Genomic DNA, 6,556 nt, shown 5'->3' on the forward strand with positions numbered 1-6,556 from the left:
TAGCTTAATATGAATCGTAAATTTTTGAATAATGGATCCATTTTATTTTTATTTGGAATTTACTCATTTAGCTCTTTTAGATGAATAATTATATATTTAAGTATCTTTTAAAGAATTAATCAATTCAATATAATATTATTAACTAGACGCGTCGTGAATTTTAAAGAGTTTGGAGATAGGGCGTAGAGCGGCACAGCCTAATTTCAGGCTAAGTATGACTAATTCATAATATATTCTTCATTTTAATTTATGTTTCACTAATTAATATTAATATAAAACAGTCAAACAAATAAATTTTCATGAAATAATATATAATTTTAAATATATTATAATATTTATATTGTTATAAGAACGTGACCTTATATTTGTCACGAATTTTTAGTAATTAAAAGCGAATTAAACATTAGAATTTTATGACCTCTAAAATCTAGAATAGTGATATTATAATATATTAGTAGGGGATTTTAAATTTAATTTATATTTTTGCTTATTTAGTAAGTTGTATTGTCTGTAGAGCCGTCAATATGGGCTAAGCCCGTTGGGCCGGCCTGGCCTAGCCCGGTAGTTAATAGGGTTGGGCTAAGATTTTTGAAGTTCATTTAAGAAAAGGGTTTTTAGCCCGGCCTGAATAAGCCTGTTGATTTGATGGGCTTGAGAAATATAGGTAGGGCCGACCCGTGGGGCAATAGTAATTAATTAAAAAAGTATAATATAATATTAAATTTTAAAATTAAAGAAGTCTAAATTCAAAATAATTAGGTTAATATTTTTATTTATATATTTATACTTTTACTTGGAAAAAAAACTTAACAAATAGAGATAATTTCAGAGACCTCCCTCCAGGCTTCTCTCTATAACACTCACCTTCCCCGTGATTTACGATATTACGTCTACCTCCCTTATTTTCATCTTCTTGTAACCATTCTTTAAACCTATTTAAATAATTATAAATTAATTTAGATTTGACAAATTTACCCTTATATATGAATGTTTAGATCTAATATTCAATGATTTATCTTTATTTGTTGGATCATGTTTCTTCTTCATTGTGTAAATGTTTAACTAGAACAAAATTTTATCGTTCTTATCGAATTTCTTTCTTGGGAAGTTCAATTTTGTCTTCTATTTGAAGAAATTGTTGCCAGAAAATGATGGGTTATTGGGGGGGGGGGGATNGTGCTACTATCTATTTATTAGTCCGACATACCCAAACGAAATAAACTCTTACGTTTAGATTAAGTTAGGTACAAATTTAATTTTATTCTACCACTAAAAATATTATTATAGACCAAAGTTAGACCTAGTAGAAGAGAATCTTTTCTTATAGTATAATTATATAGAGTTGAAATGTTGACTTTCTTTTTTCTTGTATTATTTCAATGTAGCAATAGTGGTAGTATTAATTCTTCTTCTCAATCTATTGAATGTTTAATTGACATAATATAATTAAAATTAATTCCCTCTTTGTTTTATTCCAATTTTTTCATCATTTGCCTACCTAGCAAATATTGAAAGGACATGACCGGTATATATATTAATTTGAAAGAATCCATGAGGTCCTCATGGTTATATATGGAAGATGTGAAATTATATTCCAATTTTAACCTCTTAAAAAAAATTAGGAATATTTATATGAAAATTAATGTGTTTTTTAAGTTTAAATGAGAAATATAAACTTTTATAAGTTGATGACTAACAATAAAAAGTGAGACATCCAAAAAGCAAAAATAATGTATAACATGCATGTAGCAATGTATCCCTTTTACATTATAAATGATGAGTTGAAAAAGAAAAATAATTGTAACTTTATGAGTGTTTTGAATATAGACTAGGAAACAAATTATTGAGAGCTAAGATAGGAAACAACCTAGGTATCACCTTCAAAAATGACAATGAATTCTAGAAAAAAAATGTATATATAAATAGTCAATATTAAAGCAAAGAACAAATAGTAGTTAAAGTTAAAAGACTTTGGAAAAAATATTGCCTTATCTTATCTACCCACCCTTTTTGTGCTTTGACATCTAATTTGCCAAACTCCATTCTACTTTTACTAGTTGTATATTTAGTTGGATAGTCCTTATAATGGAAAAAAAGTTTTTACATTAAAGAAAATAAGTTTTAGCAGTGATAAATATATTATTCATAAAAAGTATTAAAGTTTTTATCGTTACTAAACACAATATCGCTATATATATAAACTTTAGAGACATTTAAAAAAAATATTATAATTGCTACAGAAAATACATATTTAACAATAATCAAGTTATTTTCATTAAGTAACTAACAGTAAAGATCATTAAAAATATAGTAAATTTATCTTTACTGAATTTTATGCGTCCTGAATACGAATTAATTAAGTCAGCATCTAATAAATTTTGAATATCAAATAATTGAATCAAAAGAAAGTTGACTTTTAACCTATAACAAACAAAAAATACAAAGGGTGTCAATGGAGCCAAGTAGTCCCTTTGGGTACATTCGATAAAATTACAATGATATAGAGAAGATTAGCATGGCGCCTGCGCAAGAATGACATGCACAAATCAAAAAATGGTTCAATTTTTATATATATATAAAAAAGTAAGGGTGGGGTGGTTTGAATATATATATATATATATATATAATAAATTTATTTAGTTTTACATTTCTTATTTTAATATTTGACCTGATAATTTGTTGTCAGATAAGTATATGGCATACTTTAATTCACACTTTACAGACCCTTTAAATTTCAAGTTAAATTTAAGTGCATCATATAAAATCTAACGGAATGAATAATCTTATCCAGAATAAAATAATATGATATTAAATAGCTTTCAAAATCATATTATTCAAGATGGATTAAAATCATATCAACAAAAATTTAAGAAATTATTGGTATTAGAAATTTGTATGTTTGTTCTATTAAGTGGTGGTTATATTTATATGGTTGCATGGAGAAATAAAAAATATTTCCATCGTGAATTATGTAGGCATAGAAGAAGAGATAAAACTAGAAACAAAGCTAAGTGTAAATAAGGTAGTGAGTAGTCTCTATTGCGAACAAGATGAGAAAAATGAGGTAAAATTTATTTGAACATGTAAAAAGAAAATGCACAAATATTCAAGTAAAGAATTGACTTACTCAAAACATGTAGATTGAAAGATTTGGAAGGCTTAAAGGGCTTAAGCAAATACTTTGGTAACCCTACCTTTAAGCCACCATGATAGAAGCAAATATGAAATTAAACAATTCCAAATAAATAAATATGTTATTCTTTTTTAGGGTATCATAACGAAAACGTAATCATATAAACTGAAATTAATTATGGCTGCAAATATTAAATTGTACTACCTTTTTATAATTTGAATTTGCATTGAGAAATAATCAAAGGTGAAATTACATTGAAATTTCTTTCGTTCCAAAAGTTAAGAGAATTCGTAACATGAAAGGGAACACTTTTTTTTTCCATGGAATAAATATCAAGAATAATTATAATTACTTATAAAAATATGTAATTATTGAATTGATGATAGTAACTCTAGAAATTACTAGAGAGTTATCTTTTATTTTCAAATCTAATTGAAGTCAAATACAACTTTACTTCATTTGGTAAGTAGTAATTAATGAGTTATTTTCAAATAATTTGTTTCTTTTATTTTGTTCATATCCACATGGTCATTAGTCACCTTTTTAATAGTGTTTCTTAATGTACATTTTAAAGTGTTTTAATGTCTCAATCATTACATTCTCATGGTCAATAGATACAATTTTTGACTTTTACATTCATATATATTGGGAGTATAATTGCTCTTAAGTTTGATTTATGCTACCCTTCAAATTTACTTTTTTGAATAATAGTGTGCACTTTTTGCATTTTGGACTTTGATAATTAGCTTTAAGATAAATTTTGATTTTGGTTGACAATTTAAATACGAATTTTAACGAATAATTACAGAATTACAGTAAAAATAATTTTTATTGAATATATTTTGGCTTTGGCTTTAAGAAATATTCATTGTTCTAAGATTTCAATTTTCACGACGATATAAATAGCTAATTTTAAATTATAGAAATGGAAAAATAATTTCATAATTATTGTTTATATTTGTCAGGAACTAATATTAAGTACGATTAACTCTTACATATAATTTCCTATAGTGGAAAATTTAGTAATATTTTTCTCTTTTAACTATATCACATTCACTCAATCCACACGCCGCCAATGGTGCATTCATATTTACTGTCTTGAGGTCGAATACATAAGCAGATCTCTAAATTTGTTGGTTTTTTTTCCCTCAGATATTTTAACTATGTTATTTTTCTATTGAATTATTGAATCCCCATAATTTGTTCCGTTTAAACAAACATCGTCGTAGGAACCAGATTTATGAGAAGTATTGATAGAGCATACATATATTGTTCCACAACTCATTAGTCCAATTGATAGTAAAAATGTTAATAATTGTGTTTTACTTAAGTCATTTGAACACATTAGAAAACAAATGAGACTAACACGGTTTGTCTTCATTATTTCAATCAAAATTATTACTATTCGAACACAGTTGAAGGCATTTACTATAGAAAAGCCAATCAAAATCAACCAACAGTGTTTTAAAGAAACAAATTATGGGTGTTTCAATGATTCAATAAAAAAATGACGTTATTAAGATACCCGAGAAAAAAAAACCCAACAAGTTTAGAAATCTATTTATGTATTTGGCCTTGTCTTAAAAATTATAAACATGTACACTCTGCCGATGGTGCATTCATTTTTATTGTCCAACCGAATAATGCCCTCAAATTAATTTCATTAACCCCTTCAAATTATAAATAAAATTTGATGATATCATATATAAGATATTTAAAAGTATATAAAAGATTAAACAATATATTATGTATATATAATTATAAAAAAAATATGTATCTAAATTGTCAGTTTGACTAAGTTATTTTCTTCAAAAAATTTTTTTGAATAAAATCAAAATTGAATAAAAAATAATCAATTTTGAAAAATGTAAAATAAAATTAAATCCAAACAAAATCAGTATATTTAATCAATTTAATTTGATTTTTCAATTTGGATCAGATTTTATCCCCAACCATGAAAAAAAAAACCATTGATCATTTACCATGATTGGTCAACTCAAAGAATTTTACTTTTCCAATACAATAGATTTTCTAAAATTCAAATAAAGAAAACAAGAAGTTAGTGACTCAAATAATACTCAGAGATCCCATTGCAAGTCTTAAATAAATGTATTATTTATTGTACATAGAACTTGTACTAGATATGTATTATTGCTAGCAAATTCTAAATAAAAGTTGTACATATAATTTAGTTATCTTGAAATTAGGTCCCTCCATTGAGCCAAGTGAAATCAATTCAAAGAAGCAATAAAAATAGAAACACTAGAAATCGACAATATATTATTCGAGATAAATTTATTTTAACATAAGTAAACACATTTTTATATTTGGCCTAAACTATTTGTACTACCTTCATTTTTTATTTGTAAATTCTCAAAAACCAACATTTTTTTCTTGCTTCTTGTACATGGAGTTATGCTAAAACCCCATTGAGAAAAACAGCATCAAATGAATACCCTTGGTCAAATATTCAATTACTTATAAAGATCTATAGAAATTTAAGATTGGAAAAAAAAATTGGTTAGAAAATTCGGTTTTTTCTATGTTATTTCACTTTTTAAAATATTTTTTTCAAAATTTTAATATCTTTTAATTAAAAAATGAAGAAAAAATTAGTTTATTTTAAAATTAAAAAAAATTGTAATTTAAATTTATAATTCTAAAAATTTATAGTTTTCAGAATGATTAGCAGGTAAATTAATAGTTCATATTAAGTGAATTTCTTAACATAGCACAAGGTTTTTTTTTTTTTGTGAAAACAATTGGATTTTGCCAGAATATGAATTCAAATAAACCAAATTCATTTTTGCTCAAACGACGTATTCATTAAATATGTACATATATTAATTAAATATTTATTTTAAAATTTAAAATTTTAGCTTCGCCTCTAATTATAACAAACCAGCAATTAACTAGAACTTTAGCTCCATTCCATATACCGTGTAAACAAGAGATCCTATCATGTGTGTATTTGTATAAATTTTTGAATCCACTAATTAAACACAATATTTATTAGATTAATTTTATTTGGGGATCACTTTGATGAAATTTTTCTACTTCTACTATCAAAATCATATCTTAATCACAACTCTTTCACTAAAAAAATCAAAATAAAGAGTAACTTAATAGTGTCATCAAACACTAGATGGCCTTGATTCAAGTGCTTACCAGCTTATTCCATTGCTTGTTCTCTGGGTCATTTTTAATCAACATACTTTGTAACAAGTCCTAGTACATCTTTTCCTTTAATATTTTTTAAATGATTCTTGGGAAAGTGAAACTAGCATATACCAATACTTTGAGAAAGAAGAGTTCAATATATAATTTATTTTGTTAGATATTTAGGTAGATGCTAATATTTGTTCTATTAGCTGGCTTTTGTTTGAACTTTTGGGGGTTTTGCTCAAAAAACAAAATTTCCAG

General features: G+C 25.3%; 1 non-coding gene across 1 annotated transcript; it reads left to right on the top strand.

Moving 5' to 3' along the window:
• The first annotated feature begins 2,465 nt into the window (after positions 1-2,465).
• On the top strand, positions 2,466-2,568 carry LOC114076608. The gene has a single exon (XR_003577666.1). It is a non-coding gene; the product is annotated as a U6 spliceosomal RNA (small nuclear RNA).
• Positions 2,569-6,556: the final 3,988 nt, after the last annotated feature.

The sequence above is a fragment of the Solanum pennellii genome, chromosome 3, assembly GCF_001406875.1.
Source record: "Solanum pennellii chromosome 3, SPENNV200".
NCBI lineage: Eukaryota > Viridiplantae > Streptophyta > Magnoliopsida > Solanales > Solanaceae > Solanum > Solanum pennellii.